This window comes from Tamandua tetradactyla, chromosome 21 (assembly GCF_023851605.1).
Source record: "Tamandua tetradactyla isolate mTamTet1 chromosome 21, mTamTet1.pri, whole genome shotgun sequence".
Classification (NCBI taxonomy): domain Eukaryota; kingdom Metazoa; phylum Chordata; class Mammalia; order Pilosa; family Myrmecophagidae; genus Tamandua; species Tamandua tetradactyla.
Genome location: NC_135347.1, coordinates 17,804,529 through 17,824,069, shown reverse-complemented (window position 1 = coordinate 17,824,069; position 19,541 = coordinate 17,804,529). Strand labels below are relative to the sequence as shown.

The 19,541-nt window shown below is 38.3% G+C and overlaps 1 non-coding gene and 1 pseudogene across 1 annotated transcript; both read left to right on the top strand.

The window, feature by feature from the left end:
• The first annotated feature begins 1,730 nt into the window (after positions 1-1,730).
• Positions 1,731-3,471, top strand: LOC143665161 (E3 ubiquitin-protein ligase RNF34 pseudogene; annotated as a pseudogene).
• Positions 3,472-9,123: 5,652 nt separating this feature from the next.
• Positions 9,124-9,230, top strand: LOC143665882 (U6 spliceosomal RNA). The gene has a single exon (XR_013167277.1). It is a non-coding gene; the product is annotated as a U6 spliceosomal RNA (small nuclear RNA).
• Positions 9,231-19,541: the final 10,311 nt, after the last annotated feature.

Below are 19,541 nucleotides of genomic sequence, written 5' to 3'. Positions count from 1 at the left end.
TCTCTAATAAAGAACAAAAAAAGCATGACACAATTTATGCTGTTTACAGGAGACTAACCCTAAATTCAAAGACATAGCATGTTGAAAGGGAAAGGATAGGAAAAAAATATTACTTGCCAATAGCAAAAACAGAGGGCAAAGGTGGCTAAACCATCATCAGACAAAATAATCTTTACATCTAAAACAGTTACAAAGGACAAAGAAGGACACTATCTACTGATAAAAGGGTCAATTCATCAAGATAGGACAATTATAAACATATGCACAGAACAACAAAGCCCCAAAATTTATGAAAAAATATTGACATATTTGAAGGGAGAAATAGATGGTTCTATGTTAATAATAGGAAACTTCAATACACTACTTTCAGTAATAGATAGAACATGGAGGCAGAAGATCAGTAAGGAAATAGAAGGCTTACACAATACCATAAATCAAGTAGACAATGAATATATCTGGAACACTTTACCCAACATCAGAGTACATTTTCTGCTCAAGTGCACGTGGATAGTGGACACATGCACATGCGGACACATACAGTTTCTAAGAGAGACCATAGGTCACAAAACAAGACTGAATAAGTTCAAAAATATTGAAAGCAAACAACATATCATCTCCAAACACAATGGAAAGAAGCCAGAAATTGATAACAGAGGTACAACTGGAAAATTCACAATATGTGGAAGTTAAACTATTTTTTGGAAACTAAACAAAAAAATACAGTTTTAAACAATCAGAGTCAAAAGAGAGATCTCAAGTGATGATAGGAAATATCAAAGTGAATTAAAACAAAAACACAACATAGCAAAACTTATGGGATTCACCAAATGAAATATTCAGCTTTAAAACTATAGCTTTAAATCCATACATTAGAAAAGAAGAACGATATCAATTCAGTAAATTAGGCTCAAACATGGAGAAAGCAGAAAAAGAAGAGCAAACTAAATCGAAAGTGAGCAATTGGAGATAAATGAAGTAGGTAATAGAAAAACAACAGAATCAAGGGAACCAAAAAATTGGTTCTTTGAAAATATTAATAAAGTTGACAAATTTTAGCTAGATTGACAAAGATAAAGAGAGGATATAAATAACAAAAATAGAATGAAAGAGGAGCCATTATTACCAACTTTACAGAAATAACACGGATTATAAGAAGATAGTATGACTACTGTACATCAACAACCTAGAGAGCAGAAGGATGGAGGGCAGCTGTGCAAAGAGCCGCTAAGGTGCTGAGTTCCCGGACAAAGCTGACCAAGACGAGACAGCTGCAGCCATGAAGGTGAGAGGCTGGTGAAGCTTGGAAGACCATCCTTGCCTCTCTTACCTAGCTGGGGCTCCAGAAGCAGCTGCTTTCTTTACGCCTCAGTGGTTACCCTGCCAGAATGTCAGAGAGCTCCTCTTGGGGGCAGGGGTGGAGTGGGGTCCAACCAGCTGGTGCAGCCCGATCCACCCATGGTTGAGATCCTGGGCCTCTGGACTGTCTGGAGCTCCCCCAGACTGAAGAGGGGTAAGAGGCCAGTTACCCACACCCCTATGCCTGATGGACCCTTCTGTGCCCCAAGGTCTTGTTCCCATCCTCTTGGGCCTGAGGTAGAACCTTTAATGTCTGCCTCAGAATTACCCAAATGTCAGGAACACCACAGGACTGTTGCAGGATGGCAGCTGCAGGACCAAGGGGAAAAGAATTAGTGAGGCTGAGGCCAAACTAACAGGTGAGTGCCACGTCTATGTAGACTTCCTGTTGTGGGCAGCTGAATGAAGTCATGGGAACCAGAGCTGTCAGGAGCCAGCTTACAAGAGACATTAGCCCATTCAGATTTACACCAAACCCTGATTTTTCCACCCACCCACCAGCAGCTAAAGAAGGGCTTAATATGGTTTGCAAAGCCTGTGGACTTTCATTTTCAGTCTTTAGAAAGAAGCATTTATGTTGTTACTGCAAGGACTTTTGCTCCATTTGTTTGGTGTTCTAGTTTGTAAGCTGCCGGAATGCAATATACCAGAAATGGAATGGCTTTTAAAAAGGAAATTTAATGAGTTGCAAGTTTAAAGTTCTAAAGCTGTGAGAATGGCCCAATTAAAGCAAGTCTATAAAAATGTCCAAACTAAGGCACCAACAAGAGGTTACCTTAATTCAAGAATGGCCAATAAAGTTCAGGGTTTCTCTCTCAACTGGAAAGCCATGTGATGAACGTGGCAAAGTCTGCTAGCTCTCTCTGCAGGCTTCTTGTTTCAAGAAGCTCCCCTGGGGACGTTTTCCAAAGGTCTCTGGATGTGTGGGCTCTCAGTAGTTCTCAAGGCTCTAAAAGGGACTCTCTCCAAATGTTTCTTCTTTTAAAGGATTCCAGCAAACTAATTAAGACCCACCTGTAATGAATGGCCTCGCATCTCCCTCTAATCCAGGGTTAATACAATTGGGTGAGTCACATCTCCGTGGAGATAATCTAATCAAGTTTCCAACATACCGTACCAAATAGGGATTAAAAGAAAAGGCTACCTCCACAAATGGATCAGGATTAAAGCATGGCTTTTCTAGGGTACATGATCTTTTCAAACCAGCACACTTGGTCTTACAAGAAAATCTCCTTGGATGTTCTACATATCACTTACTACAAAAGACAGACTTTCAGCATCCTTAGTGTGATTGAAGGCGAAAGATCTATGACAAGTATCTCATTCTTAGATTAATCCCAATCAATACTTGTTGAAAGAAGGAAGACTTACTGATCTAGTGTTCTGCCACATGGACTAGGCTCTGAGGAGGACATGGATACAAGCAGTCTGAATTCTTGCAGGTCCCAGATTGCTAGCTAATTCACACATTCATTTTTTTTTTCAAACTATACAGCTCTCTATGCTATTGTATCTTCATTCCAGGGAAAATTTATGGATTGAGACCGGACCTCAGGATCTGGAGTGCTGGCATAAGTACACAATGAAATAGCTTCAGCAAACATGGAAGATGATAATGATAACGACAATGACGATGTGATGATGATGATGATGAAGGAGAAGAAGAATGAAGAAGAGGAGGAGGACAAAGCTTAGAGGAGCAGACCCCCTGTTTTCTCTACAAAGAGAGGGAGAGCTTCTTTGTCTGATCTGTCAAGCCTTGAAGATGTCAGAGGGATAAGAGTGTGCAAGTTGAAGGAAATTCTGGCTAAGAATGTCGTCAACTATTCTGGCTATTGTGAAATGGGAGTTGGTAAAAAGAGTAAACAGATTCTATAAAGAGAATGAAGAAAATCAAAAGGCATATGGTGAGCAGCTGTAGCTGCAGGATGCATCTGCGTGGATGCCATCATCAATGGCATCCTGCTCAAGTGCAGCCACATGGTCACATGCACCAGCTGTGGCAAGTGCATAAATGGATATCTCATCTTCTGGCAGTACATGGCCAGACCACACATGTGTTCAAGTCCTAAAGCCAAGGGCTCACTCAGCAGGACACTAGCCCCTCCTACTTGATCCCAGTGCACAGAAAGGACTAGAAAGGACTGCTCAAAGTCTGAAGTTATTTTTAAAAATTATTTTCATTACTCATTGTGGACAGAAAGGTACACCCTATGTTGTAGAAACTTTGGTACATGCTAGAAGACTATCTGCCTTTGACAAACAGTGACATTGGTTCTGCCAGGTTTTATTACATATCCCATGATCACAAATTTTTGACAACATATCAGCATCAACCTCTGCTTTCTTTGGAGGACACTTATCCTGGTCTCTTATTTCTATTCAATCCTACTATTAACTTAAAGTGCTCAGATATGTGAAACTTCTGTTTCTTGTGAATGAGATAACTGTCCACAAGTGGTGTATATATACATACACACATATATATATATATATATATATATATATATATATATATATGTATATAGACATATATAATGGAATATTATTCAGCCATAAAAAGAAGTTCAGATACATGCAATAACATGGATGAATCTTGAAGATATCAGGCTGAGTGAAATGACGCCAGACATAAAAGGACAAATACTGTATGATCTCAGATACAAAATAATTGAAATATGCAAATACACGGAGTCAGAAACTAGAATACAGGTAACCAGGATCCAAGGGGAGATAAGAGAATGAGGAATTAATATTTAATTGGTACAGAGTTCTGTTTGGGATGATGGAAAAGTTTTGGTAATGGATGGTGGTGATAGTAGCACAACATGGTGAATGAAATTAACACCACTGGATTGTATATTTGAACGTGGTTAAAAGGGGAAATCTTAGGTTGTATATATACTACTAGAATAAAAGTTTTTTAAAATACAGGAGTGCAATACTCAGTGAATCTTAATGTAAACTATGCACTGTAGTTAACAGTATAATTATAATAATATTGTCTCATTGTTGCAACCAAGATGCCACACTAATTCAAAATGTTAAAAATAGGGAAAACAGGGTGTGTGTGAGTGGGGTATATGGAATGTATTGTATGTAAAATTTTTAAACACATAAAGCAATACCATGCACTCTTTGTGGAATGCACATGTATTAAAAGCATGGGTGGGAAACAACACAGTAACTTCAATATAGTGAAACTGAAGAAAGAGAAATGGGATTGGAGTTTGGCTATAGAAGTAGAATTTCATTTAAAAAGAAGTGGAAAGGGCTGTGCACTGGTGGCTCAGTGGTAGTTTTCGCCGGCCATGCTGGAAATCCCGGTTCGATTCCCGGTGCCTGCCCATGCCAAAAAAGAAAGAAACGGACACACTTCCAGGAGCCGAGTGAATTGAGTTCCCTCCTTCTCCATGGAACAAGATAGGGGATGGGGAGAAAATGACAGGGACTGCAGTCCCGGGGTGTATGTAGACAGTCCTCGGGAGGAGAGAGGCGGAGAGGTGGAATCCAGACGGGGAAAGCGGGGTGGGGTCGGGTGATCACGATCCCCACCCGGTCAGGCTGTGGCATGACGGGAGCTGTGATCAGATGGAACTTACGTTCCCTCTACTCCAGCCTACCCTAGCTACCTGCTGTGGGTTGTAGTTGACACCACCTGTGGGATCTCAGAGACAGACCCATTGTCTACCAGGCCTCCAGGGAGTGATCACCTAGTGGGGTGCCAAGTAGCTGGCCCGCATGCACTATGTCTGATGGATCCACCAGCACTGCAGATCGGCTTATCCTCCAGGCGCTGGTCCGTTTCACAGTCTCACCAGTGGGAACCGGCTGTCCAGCGCTGAGGCCAGAAGCAGCACTTCCACAGTGCATGCAGACCTCGAGTCACTGGACCAGGAGAGGTGGACCTGAGGGAGGATGAGCCTCAGGCGCACCACCTGCTGGCCAGAAGCAGTTAGTGCAGGCCGGCTAAGACAGCAGGGAAGGGAGGAGCCTAAGGAGGGGGAGCTGACTCTGGGGTCGCCACCTGCTGGGAAGAAGGGGTAAGTGTAGGCAAGTTAACTACCTACCTGCCCAGGTTTGTTTGTTTTTTTTCCTTCCCTCCATTTTTAAAATAGTCTTTCTATATATTTTCTATTAGTAGTACAATTGTTTTTTTCATTATTTTTATAGATATTTTACATTTTTTTTCTTATTTTATATATTATTATATTATTATATTTCATTTATTTTTATTATTAATATTATTTTCTTCTTAAATATTCTCTCCTTTTGGTGGGCACCAGTCTGAATTCACTCTCAATATATCTTGGGGTGTCTCCTTTTGACTCTGGGGCCTACTACTGTTGAAGTGTGTTCCATTGTACTTGCTGTTGCTTTTTCATATTTTTATTATGTTCTTATTTTATTTTTTTATTATTATCTTTTTTTAGGGGGGTGGTGCATGGCCTGGGAGTCAAGCCTAGTTCTCCTCTCTGGTGGGCAGCCATTCTGCCATTGAATTCCCCATACATCCCAGCCTGGCTTCTAATAGACCCCCAAGTTGAATTGTATTCCCTACATGAGATCCAGATTTTGATTTGGCAAAGAATACCTAACAAACCAAGGGTAAGAGGAAACCTTCAGTGAAAACCAAGTAAATGCAAAATTTCAGATGAGTGAAGGAAACCAACTTGCAAAATAACCATATCAAGATAATCAGATACCCTGAACACAACAGAAAATCACAAAACACGTGAAGATCCAAGCAGAAATGGCTCAGCCAAACAACCAAATCAAAAGGCCCGAGAGGACACAAAATATGGAAAAACTACTCAAGGATATTTATAAACAAATAAAGGATATCAGGAAGACACTAGAAGAACATAAAGAAGAATTTAGAAGATTGAATAGAAAAATGGAAGGTCTCACAGAAATGAGAGATACAGTAGACCAAATTAAAAAAATACTAGAGAGACATGATTCAGATTCAAAGAGGAAGAAGGAAGGATAAGTAGCTACAAGACAGAACAGTTGAACTTGAATGCATAAAATAACAAACAGCAAGAAAGATGGAAAAAATGCAACTGGGTCTTAGGGAAGAGGCACACAAATGTAAGAATCATTGATGTCCCAGAAGAAAAAGAGAAGAGTAAAGCGCTGGGGGAATTAGCTGAAGATATATTCAAGGTAAGCTTCTCAACCCTTATAAAAGACATAAATACACAAATCAAAGAGTTTCAATGAACTCCAAATGGAATAAATCTGAAAAGGCCTACTCCAAGACACATATTAATCAAACTGTCAGGTATTGAAGAGAAACATAAAGTCCTGAAAGCAACATGAAAAAGCAATCTACTACGTACAAGGGAAAACACATAAGACTGACCTCAGACTACTCAAGAGGCACCACGGAAGGAAGAAGGCAGTGGTAGGACATAGTTAAGATCCTGAACAAGAAAGGTTTTCGGCCAAGAATCCTTTATGCAGTCAAATTATCCTTCAAAATTGATGGAGAGATTAAAATATTCAAAAACAAAGATTGAGAGAATTAGCCAACATGAGACCTGCCCTATAAGAAACACTAAAGGGAATCTTATCAACTGAAAAAAAAAAAAAAAAAGACAGGAGAAGGAGATCTGGAACAGACCACAAAATTGAATAATATGAGTGATGGTAATTTAAAGGATAAAAAAGAGAGAGAAGAAAATAATATATAAATCCGACTAATAAAAACTAAAGGATAAGATGGTAGAGTCAAGAACCACTTTTACAATAATTCTTTGAACATTAAATGACTAAACTCACCAATTAAAAGACACAGACTGGCAGAATAAATTTAAAAGCATAACCCATTACATATTCTGTTTACACGAGATGCATCTTAGACTCAGGGACACAGTTAGATTGAAAGTGAAAGGATGGAAAAAGATCTTCTATGAAAGCTGTAACCAAAAGAACTAGGAGTAGCTATACTAATATCAGATAAAGGAGATTTTAAATATAAAGACATCATAAAAGACAAAGAAGAACACTACATATTAATAACAGGGATAATTCACTAAAAGAAATAACAATCACAAATGTTCATACTCTCAATCAAGGAGCTCTAAAACACATGAGGCAAACACTGGAAAAGCTGAAGGAAGCTATAGACATTTCAACAGTAATATTGGAAGACTTCAGTGCACCACTCTCCACCATAGATATAAAAACCAGACAGAGGATCAATAAGGAAATAGAGAACCTAAACAATTTGATAAATGAATTAGACCTAATAGGCATATGTAGATCATTATACCCCAAAACACCAGTATGTACATTTTCTCTAACACACATGGAATGTTCTCCAGGATAGATCACATACTGGGACACAAACTGAGTCTTCATAAATTTAATAACATTGAAATTATCCAAAGAATTTTCTCTTATCACAACAGAATAAAGCTGGAAAATAATAATCACCAAAGATCCAGAGCTTTCACAAATATATGGAGATTAAACAACATACTCTTAAATAATCAGTGGACCAAGGAAAAACTTGCTAGAGAAATCGGTAAATATCTGGAGATGAATGATAATGAGAATACAACATATCAAAACTTATGGAATGTGGCAAAAGCAGTGCTCAGAGGGAAATTTATTACCCTAAATGCCTAGTTTTAAATGTCTCATTATAAATGAGCAAAACTTAAGGATTTAAGTTTTGAGAACTTAGAGAACTTAGAAACTTAACCTAGAGAACTTAGAAAAAGAACAGCAAACTAAACCCAAATCAAATAAAAGAAGAGAAATAATAAAGATTAAACAGAAATAAACAAACTGGAGAACAATAAAACAATTGAAAGAATCAACAAAACGAAAAGTTGGTTCTCTGAGAAAATCAATAAAACAGATGGACCCCTAGCTAGACTAACAAAGAAAAAGAGAAAGAGGATATAAATTAACAAAATCAGAAATGAGATTCTGATTTTTAGAAGATCATGAAGAAATTTTTAAAAATCATGAGAGAATATTATGAACAACTATAAGGCAATGAACTAGACTACTTAGATGAAATGACAAATTCTTAGAAACACACGAATTACCTATACTGACTCAAGAAGAAACAGAAGATCTCAACAGACCAATTACAAGAAAAGAGATTCAATCAGTCATTAAAAATCTTCCCACAAGGGGCTGCAAGGGTAGTTTAGTGGTAGAATTCTTGCCTGCTGTGTGGGAGACCCAGGTTCGATTCTCAGCCCATACACTTCCCAAAGAAACAAACAAAAAGGCAAACAAAAAAAAATCCAACAAATGGTGTGCAATCATGGGAAACTTGCATGGCAAAAAGAACAAAACGTGACCCCCACCATACAGGATATTAAAAAAAAAAAATCTTCCCACAAAGAAAAGCCTAGGATCAGATGGCTTTACGGGAGAATTTTATAAAACATTCCAAAAAGAACTAACACCAATCATGCTCAAACTCTTCCAAAAAAAATTGAGGTAAAAGGCATGCTATCTAAACTTACTTTATAAAGCTGACATCACTCTAATACCAAAGTTGGATAAAGATGCTATAAGATAGGAAAACTACAGACCAATCTCCCTAATGAACATAGATGTAAAAATTCTTAAAAAAAATACTAGCAAATCGAATCCAATGCCACTTTAAAAGAATTATACACCATGACCAAGTGGGATTCACACCAGAAATGGATGCAAGCATGTGTCAACATAACAAAATCAATCAACATACTACAGCACATTAACAAATTGAAAGGAAAAAAAATCACATGATCAGTGTTCACTCTGGCAGTACACATACTAAAATCGGAATAATGCAGAGAAAATTAGCATGGCCCCTGCACAAGGATGACATGCAAATTTGTGAAGCTTTTCATATTTTTAAAAATAAATAAATAAAAGAAAATCATATGATCATATTGATCAATGCTGAAAAAAGCATTCAACAAAATCCGGCATCTTTTCCTGAGGAAAACACTTCAAAATTAGGAATCAAAGGAAACTTTCTCAAAATCATAAGGGCTTGCTTATATGAAAAACCCATAGCCAGCATCATACTTAACGGTGACAAATTGAAAGCCTTCCCCCTAAGATTGGGAGCAAGACAGAGATGCCCATTGTCACCACTGTTATTCAACATTGTACTAGAAGTCCTAGCTGGAGTGATCAGACAGGAGAAAGAAATAAAAGGCATCCAAATAGGAAAGGAAGAAGTAAAACTTTCATTATTTGCAGATGACATGGTATGACACTTAGAAAACCTGAGAAATCTACAGCAAAGCTATTTGAGCTAATAAACAAATTCAGCATAAGTGGCAGTTACAGAAAGGAGAGACAATGGGTTGTGCAGAATGGGCCAGAAACAAAAGAACAAATAAGCTAAAGTCTTTCTCAGAAAATACTTATTTTTAAAAAATGAGAGCCTGGATTGTGGGCCTTTATGGCAGCCACACTTGATCTGAAGTTGTAGATATATTTTTGGATTCTGAGACACTGAGTTGATATTTCCCTGGAACTTTGAGTAACTCTGGGACACCTGGGTCCCAGAAATGGAGTGCTGCAGGTCTGAAAGTTAGCATAGCTATATATAATAATAGTTGAAGTAACTGAGAAAGACATCAGCCCTCAACTAGAGTTTAAAATAAAGCCAATTTGGCTGAGCCTAAGGCAAATTGCAATGTAGGGTAAAAGATGGTAGAGTTTGCACTCTAGACCTTCAGCTGCTGTACGAGATAAAAGGCAGAAGGATTTATTATGTCTAGAACCTAAATTTTCTGTAACACATGGTCTGAAACAGCATCTCTGCACAGCTCATTCATACAGTCCAGACTCCTAGAATCCAGAACAGGAATGAAGCCTTATAATTCTTTATGGCTTGGTGAAATGCCAGGATACATCTTAGACTATGGTGGGCTGATAATCAAAACATATTGGTAGAGTTCCTTGAGGATCTGAAGGGGGAAATATATATACATGGAACTATTAAACTCTCCCATCTGGGAAATCCCAGGTACCCTCACAACCATTGGGGACTCCCAAGAAAATAGGCCAAGCTCTGTATTTTAAGGCTTGCTCTCATGGAACTTATTACTGTAAGGGAGAAGCTAAGACTACTCATGATGAGGCATAAGAGTTGCTTCTGGAAAGTCGCTTTGTTGCTCAGATGTGGCCTCTCTCTCTTTAAGCCCAACCCTACAAGGAAAGTTATTGCCATCCCCACTATGTGGTACAAGCCATTCAGGGAAGAAAGTCTCCCTGACAATGTGGGGCATGACTCCCAGGGATGAGTATGGCCCTGGCAATGTAGGATTGACAATGCCTTCCTGACCAAAAGGGGGAAAGAAAGCGTAATAAAATAAGGCATCCAGAATGCATAAGGCAGAGTTGCGCTTGTGAGCTAAGGTAATGGTGATTAAGCCAAACACTCCAAGGAATTCTTTAGCACCCACACAGAATTTATTTCTTTTTCTATATGCTCCCCTGAAAGTTGGCTAGCTACATTGATGATGGGGGAAAAATGATCCTCCAAAGCAAGTCATTTGAGTGACAGCCTGAGGTAAAAAAAAGTTCTAATGATTCAGTGGTTTTGCTCAGCAAAGCTGTGCTTTAATTAAGAAACAAATATGTAAATAAAAAAATAAGACTTAGTGGCCAAGAAAGATCAAAGCGTCAGTCAGATAGTGATAATTGTCATGGTTTTCTAAACCCCAATCACCAAAACACCTGTTGTCTCTTAAGAACACCTAGGGCTCAAACTGAGACTCTGTAAAGGTTTCATGCACTAGGTTTGCCTTCTTGGAGCATATAATTCCCAGAGGTTTCCTAGGCCAGACAAATCCTGAAATTCAGAGGGACCAGGCTTTCTAGGATTATCAATTAGTTATTTCCCCTTATCTTGCAGTGTGGATACCCCTTCTCAAAGTCATTTTTCAAAGATCCCTATAGAATAGGAGAAGGATTAAAGGAAAAGGAGTAGGCATAACAGAGAAAATGGGACTTAACAAATGAGTATGGCTACCAAATCACTATAATATATTTCTTCCAGCCTCCAGTGTTTTGGAACAGCTAGAAGGAAAAAGCTGAGATGATGGAATGGTAGGTTCCCCATGACAAACTCTGGAATCTGTTCTGTAACTACTTGTTGAAGTGTGCTTTGAAAATTATTGTTTTTTTCTTTCTTTGCTTTATATATATATGTCATATTATACAATTAAAAATTAAAAAGAAATAGGCATATAGCCCACAAAAATATGGCAAAATCTGAGCATGTGGTGAATAAATCGATGCCTGTTATTTTTGCATATTTAAAGTATTTCATAATTAACAATTATAAATAAGTTATTTTTAAAATAGTATAAAGACAAATCCAACTGCACATAATACTTCTGGAAAAGATTCATTGAATAGAAACAATATTTGATACAGCCAGAAGAGTCTATAAATACCCCCAGTAATTTGTTCGTATTTTAACAATTCTCTGTATCTAGGACTACTACTTTCTTCATACAATCAGATCTTTGTTCTAAACACTTCATATTGTTTGATCACAATTTTAACTGTGGAGTTGCGCTCATATACTGAACAACTGGATGTTTTATGATTTTCTCATACCTATAATTCCACAGGGAAATTTTTAAAATTTTTTATTAATTTTTAAATTAAAAAAATATGACAAGAAACACAAACATTCTTTTTTACCTTTTTTTATTTCTTTCAATTATTTTTTCTTTTTTTTAACTTTTTTGTTAATTAAAAAAATTAACAAATAAAACATTAAGATATCATTCCATTCTACATATACAATCAGTAATTCTTAATATCATCACATAGTTGCATATTCATCATTTCTTAGAACATTTGCATCGATTTAGAAAAAGAAATAAAAAGATAACAGAAAAAGAAATAAAATGATAACAGAGAAAAAAAAGATTATACATACCATATCCCTTACCCCTCACTTTCATTTACCACTAGCATTTCAAACTAAATTTATTTTAACATTTGTTCCCCCTATTATTTATTTTTATTCCATATGTTCCACTCTTCTGTTGATATAGTAGCTAAAAGGAGCATCAGACACAAGGTTTTTGCACTCACAGAGTCTCATTGTGAAAGCTATATCATTGTTCAATCATCATCAAGAAACATGGCTACTGGAACACAGCTCTACATTTTCAGGCAGTTCCCTCCAGCCTCTCCACTACATCTTGAACAGCAAGGTGATATCTACTTAATGCATAAGAATAACCTCCAGGATAACCTCTCAACTCTGTTTGGAATCTCTCAGCCATTGACATTTAGTCTCATTTCACTCTTCCCCCTTTGGTCGAGAAAGTTTTCTCAATCCCTTGATGTTAATTCTCAGCTCATTCTAGGGTTTTTCTCAGTCCCTTGATGCTGAGTCTCAGCTCATTCCAGGATCTCTGTCCCACGTTGCCAGGAAAGTCCACACCCCTGGGAGTCATGTCCCACGCAGAGAGGGGGAGGGTGGTGAGACTGCTCGCCATGTTGACTGGAGAGAGAAGCCACATCTGAGCAACAAAAGAGGCTCTCTTGGGGGTGACTCTTAGGCCTAAATTTTAAGTAGACTTGACCTATCCTTTGTGGGGTTAAGTTTCATATGAACAAACCCCAAGACTGGGGGCTTGGCCTATAGCTTTGGTTGTCCACACTGCTTGTAAGAATATCAAGAATTCAACTTGGGGAAGTTGAATTTCTCCCCACTCTCACCATTCCCCGAAGGGGGCTTGCAAATACTTTTCCAGTCACTGATCAAATCACTCTGGGATTCATCGGGGCATCACTCTGGACAAACCATCAAAATCTCATGTCCTACCTGAGATTCAAAGTACTTATGACATTCAATCAAACTAGCTACATGAGTTATATTAGGAAATGCTCTAGTCAAAATACAATTTTTGTAACAAATAAACATTTTTTGCTTTAGTCTCACACATAAGGTGACATTTTAAAATATTAATTACCATCTATTTTCAGCACCCTGCAATAATGACATTCCTTTGTTCTTCCTCATGCAAAAACATTTTTAAAATTTGTACATTGTACATTTCGCTATTATTATACACTCTAGGCATTCCTAAATTATACCATCTCTATCTTTAACATCTATCTTTCTTTCTGATTTCATTTATGTCCCCAGCCCTCCTCCCTCTGTCATTCTCACATGCAGCTTCATTCAGTGTTTTAACATAATTGTATTACAGTTAGGTAGTATTGTGCTGTCCATTTCTGAGTTTTTGTATCCAGTCCTGTTGCACAGTCTGTATCCCTTCAGCTCCAATTACCCAATATCTTACCCTATTTCTATATCCTGATGGTCTCTGTTACCAAGGAAATATTCCAAGTTTATTCACTAATGTCAGTTCATATCAATGAGACCATACAGTATTTGTCCTTTTGTTTCTGGCTAATCACACTCAGCATAACGTCCTTAAGGTCCATTCATGTTTTTACACACTTCATAACTTTATTCTGTCTTACAGCTGCATAATGTTCCATCTTATGTAGATGTCACAGTTTGTTTAGTCAACTGTCTGTTGATGGACATTTTGGCTGAAACACAAACATTCTTAACATGTGATCATTCTGTTCTACATATATAATAAGTAATCCACAATATCATCACAAAGTTGCATGTTCATCATCATGATCATTTCTTAGAATATTTGCATCAACTCAGAAAAAGAAATAAAAAGACAACAGAAAAAGAAATGAAATGAAAACAGAAAAAAAAATTATATATACCATACCCCTTACCCCTCCCTTTCATTGATCACTAGCATTTCAAACTAAATTTATTTTAACATGTGTTCGCCCTATTATTTATTTTTATTCTATATGTTCTACTTGTCTATTGACAAGGTAGATGAAAGGAGCATCAGACACAAGGTTTCACACACACAGTTACATTGTGAAAGTGATATCATTATACAATCATCTTCAAGAAACATGGCTCCTGGAACACAGCTCTACATTTTCAGGCAGTTCCCTCCAGCCTTTCCATTACATCTTGAATAACAAGTCCACAGGGAAATTTTTAATACACCAAGATTGGAAGTAACAATTAGAATGATAGCCAAATTTGGTCATTTTCTTTTTTTGATTTAAGAGCAGCTCTTACTTAGTAGCAAATATAGGCTTAATTAAAATCTGGATGTATATACAAAAAGGAAAGTGTCTAACCTTAAAATGAGTGTTCTGACAAATACCAACTGAAGAGAGCCATAAATATTGAGCATCTAGCAAATATGTGGTAAGCATTTGTTTTACATGTATTTTTCTCAATTAATCCTTGCAATAATCCTAAGGATTATTTATTTCAGTCCTGCTTGAGAATGATAAGGCAGATATTTAAATCTAAGTTTGTGTGACGCCAGAGTATATGCCTTACTGTTATAGCGCTCTGCCTCAGTCAGGGCACTTATAGGAATCTTGAAGTATTGTCCTCATCACCACAAAATACTCTTTCAGACAAATCCTCCATTCGTGCTATCTACACTTGAAAACCCTAGGCAAAGCAATAAAATCAATGCTCTTTTTTCTTGATTGATTTAGAAAGCTGCCTTCCTCAAACTTGTAGTACTCTTAGGTCACTGCTTGGTTGGCCGTATATCCAGGTCTACTTCTAATTTGCTAAAATTATCACTTCTTCCATTCTGATCCTAAACTGAAATTGCCATGCCTTATATATTAGTCAGGGTTCTTCAGAGAAACAGGACTTCAGAACTATCGGGATACATATATATAATGAGATTTATTAAAGGGATTGGCTCACACAACTGTGGGGATTGGCAAGTCCAAATTCCTTAGGGTAGGTCACAAATTGGGAACCCCGATGAAGGTCTCAATAAGTTCTCCAGGAGAAGCTGGTTCACTGAAGTAGAGATAGAAATTCTTCTAAATGAATGCTGAAATCCATTCGATTTTCTCTTTAAGGCCTTCGACTTATTGAATGAGATCTCTCTCATTGTTGAAAGCAAACTCTTTTGTTGATTATAGATGTAATCAACCTAGGTGCAATCAACTGTCTAATAATTTAAATTCATAAAATATCCACAATAACAATCAGGCCAGTACTTGCTTGACCCAACAAATGGACACCATAACTTAGCCAAGTTGACACATGAAATTAACTATCACACTCTTCTTGTCCTATTCCCATCTACTGTCATAGAGGAAAACTGTTTGAAAGAATGATTCAAACTAAAGCACACTTATGTATATAGTTCTGGAAGTGCATGTGCAAACCATGTTATGTTGCCATGACTACAGGTGAAGACTGACTATAATTTCCTTTAAATGACCAAAAATGGCACTACAGTGAAGCTATTCCTCAAACTACCCAAAGGCAGTTCTATGTAGTAACATAATATACTTAAGTATATTACTTTTTTTTTCAGAAAATCATTACAATTCTTTGTGGATAATGTTGAATTATTGCATCTTAGAATAAATATGGCCAACCAGGCAACTTGATGTGCTTCTTTCTTACCCTAGAGAAGCTGAAGATTATCAGGAGGGAGCAATGGCTCCACAGGAGTGCAGTCTCTCTAGCTGATGAAAATTCGTGTAAGAGGAATGAGTAAAACAGATATTACTGTAGCAGGAGTTTCTCTCTAATTCTCCTGCATGTATATGTCATATGCCTGGACTAATAAGATTAACCTATGTACTCACCTTTAGACACAGAAGGCACCAGCGACTAGTTTGTTTGTTTGTTTCTATGCGCTGGGAACTTTTTGTAGACACAGTCCATACCCTTTAAAAAAAATTTTTTTTTTTACTTTTTTATTGTGAAAAATATCTTATATACAAAAAGCATTAAATTTCAAAGCACACTGCAGCAATTAGTTATAGAACAGATTTCAGAGCTTGGTATGGGTTACATATCTACAATTTTAGGTTTTTCCTTCTGGCTGCTCCAAGACACTGGAGACCAAAAGAAATATCAATATAATGGTTCAGCAGTCATACTCATTTGTTAAATCCTATCTACTCTGTTGCAATCCCAGCTTCTCCTTTTTTACTATCTCCCAACCTTTAGGAATTTTGGGGCTGTGCCCATTCTAACTTTTTCATGTCAGAAGGGCTGCTAATAATATGGAAAAGAGAATAGGAGTAGTTGATGCTCTGGAGAGGCTGGCACCCTCTAGGTTTCAGGACTTATCTGGCCTAGGAACTCATTTGGATTTGTAGTTTTCTGGAAAGTAATCATAGTTCGTGGAATCTTTGCAGAATTTCAGATAAAGCACTAGGTGTTCTTTAGGGTTGGCAGTGGTTTCGATTGGAGGTTGGCAAATCATGATAAATAGCAATATCTAGTTGAAGCCTGCATAAGAGTAGCCTCCAGAGTAGCTTTTCAACTCTATTTGGACTCTCTCAGCCACTGATACCATATTTGTTACCATTCTTTTCCCCCATTTGGTTAAGAAGGCATTGTCAATCCCATGGTGCCAGGGCCAGGCTCATCCCTGTAAGTCATAGTCTACATTGCCAGGGAGACTTTCACCCCCGACGTCATGTCCCACATAGGGGGGAAGGTAATGATTTTACTTACAGAGTTGGGCTTAGAGAAAGAGAGGCCAAATCTGAGCAACAAAAGAGGTCCTTTGGAAGTAACTCTTAGGCATAACTATAGGTAAGCTTAGCTTCTCTGCTTCATAAATAAACTTCACAAGAGCAGGGAGAGGAAGGTAGTGCTCAGAAACAACTCAGCCCACACCCCACACACCTGAACCTGAACCTACCCTCACTCCCCATGCTCCAAGTGCCCCTGACCTACCAACCCCCAGTGCTTGTACCTGCCCCACAACCCCACCCAAAGTGCAACCCAATCCACATCTCCTGCATCTCTCCCAAGCACTACCTCCCTTTCCCTGCTCCCTGCAGGGTGTCACAAGCACATAAAGGCTATGGGCACTTACCTCTTTACCAAGGCTACACCCGCCCTCAGCCCATACGGTCTCACTGCCTCACCCCACCCTTCCTGAGCTCTGGCATAGGTATATCAGTTTAAGGCACTTGCAGGCCCACGCATGCACACAGCCCCTGGTCACACCCCTCAGCTCTAGGAACATCACTTTACAGCACTCCTATGTGCATGTGCAAGGCCCCCAGTCATGCCCCCAAGTTCTGGGAAAGTGTTGACCTGAGCAGCTGGGTCACATCCACCCCCAGACCATATAGGCATAACGTGTACTCACTGCCATAGCTATGCACATGCACATGCACACAAAGGTCCCAGTGCCTAGACCGGTGCACACCAGTGCTATAACCCTCAGACCCATGCACCCCCACAGCTGCACCCTCCCTGGCTGCAGGATGCCCAGGTTCACAGGCACAAGTGTAGCATCCTGAACCTGCACCTATACCGGCCCTGCAGTGCACCAACGCACGGTTCTGCCCTGCCACATGCCCTGCATCCTGCTACACATCCATCTTACAAACACAAGGTTTTAGACTACTGAGGAAATCAACTACCAAAGTAAATCAATCAAGATATTTACATGCAATGAAAACAACAGAGGATCACTAAGCATATTGCAATGCAGACAGATATAGCCCAGCCTAAGAACCAAATTAAAGCACCAAAAGAGACACAAACATTGGAAAAACTAATCAAAGATGTTCATACAACTCTATTAAATAAAATAAATGGGATAACTGTTCTAGTTTGCTGGCTGCTGGAATGCAATATACCAGAAACGGAATGGCTTTTAAAAAGGGGAATTTAATGAGTTGCTAGTTTACAGATCTAAGGCCGAGAAAATGTCCCAATTAAAACAAGTCTATAGAAATGTCCAATCAAAGGCATCCAGGGAAAGATACCCTGGTTCAAGGAGGCCGATGAAGTTCAGGGTCTCTCTCTCAAGTGAGATGGCACATGGCGAACACAGTCAGGGCTTCTCTCTCAGCTGGAAGGGCACATGGCGAATACGGTGTCATCTGCTAGCTTTGTCTCCTGGCTTCCTGTTTCATGAAGCTCCCCGGGAGGCGTTTTCCTTCTTCATCTCCAAAGGTCGCTGGCTGGTGGACTCTCTGCTTCGTGGTGCTGCAGCATTCTCTGCTCTCTCTGAATTTCTCTGAATCTCTCATTCTCCAAAATGTTTCCTCTTTTATAGGACTTCAGAAACTAATCAAAACCCACTCAAATGGGTGGAGACATGTCATCCCCTAATCCAGTTTAACAACCATTCTTAACTAAATCACATCAAGCAGGGAGATGATCTCATTACAGTTTCAAATATACAGTACTGAATAGGGATTATTCTACCTTTAAGAAATGGGATTTATATTAAAACATGGCTTTTCTTAGGGGGCATACTTTCTTTCAAACCAGCACAATAACTAATGACATAAAGGAGTTCAAGAAGACAGAAGAGCATAAAGAGGAATTTGAAAGAATAAAAAGAAAAAATAGCAGATTTCACAGAGATTAAGGATTCCGTTCACAAATAAAAAACATACCAGAGACAGATTTGAAGAGGCAAAAGAAAGGGTAAGTGAACTAGAGGACAGGATAAATGATTTTGAACACTCAAAACAGCAAATGGCAAAAAAGATGGAGAAATCTGAATTGGATGTCAGGGAAATGATGGACAAAACAAAGCATGCAGATATAAGAATTATTGGTGTCCCAGAAGGAGAAGAAAGGATTAAAGGGCTAAGAAGAGTAGTTGAGGATATATGGGGGGAACCTTCCTAACCCTTATAAATTACATAAATATACAAGTTAAAGAATCTCAACAAACTCTAAACAGAATAAATCCAAATATGCTTTCCCAAGACATATACTACTCAGTGTGTCAAATGTTGAAGAGAAACAGAAAATTCTGAAAGTGGCAAGAGAAAAACAATTTACTACATACAAGGGAAACCATATAAGACCGAGTTCAGACTTTTCAACATGGAGATGAGAAGGCAGCGGTATGATATATTTAAGATCCTGTAAAAGAAAGACTTCCAGTCAAGAATTCTGTACCCGGCCAAATTGTCATTCAAAACTGAGAGAGAGATTAAAATTTTCACAGACAAACAAATCCTGAAAGAATCTGTCAACAAGAGACCAGCCCTATAAGAAATACTAAAGGAAGCTCTCTGAATTGAAAAGAAAAAAACAGGAGAAGGAGGTCTGGAGGACGGCCCAGAATTGAGGAGGACCAGTAAGAGAAACT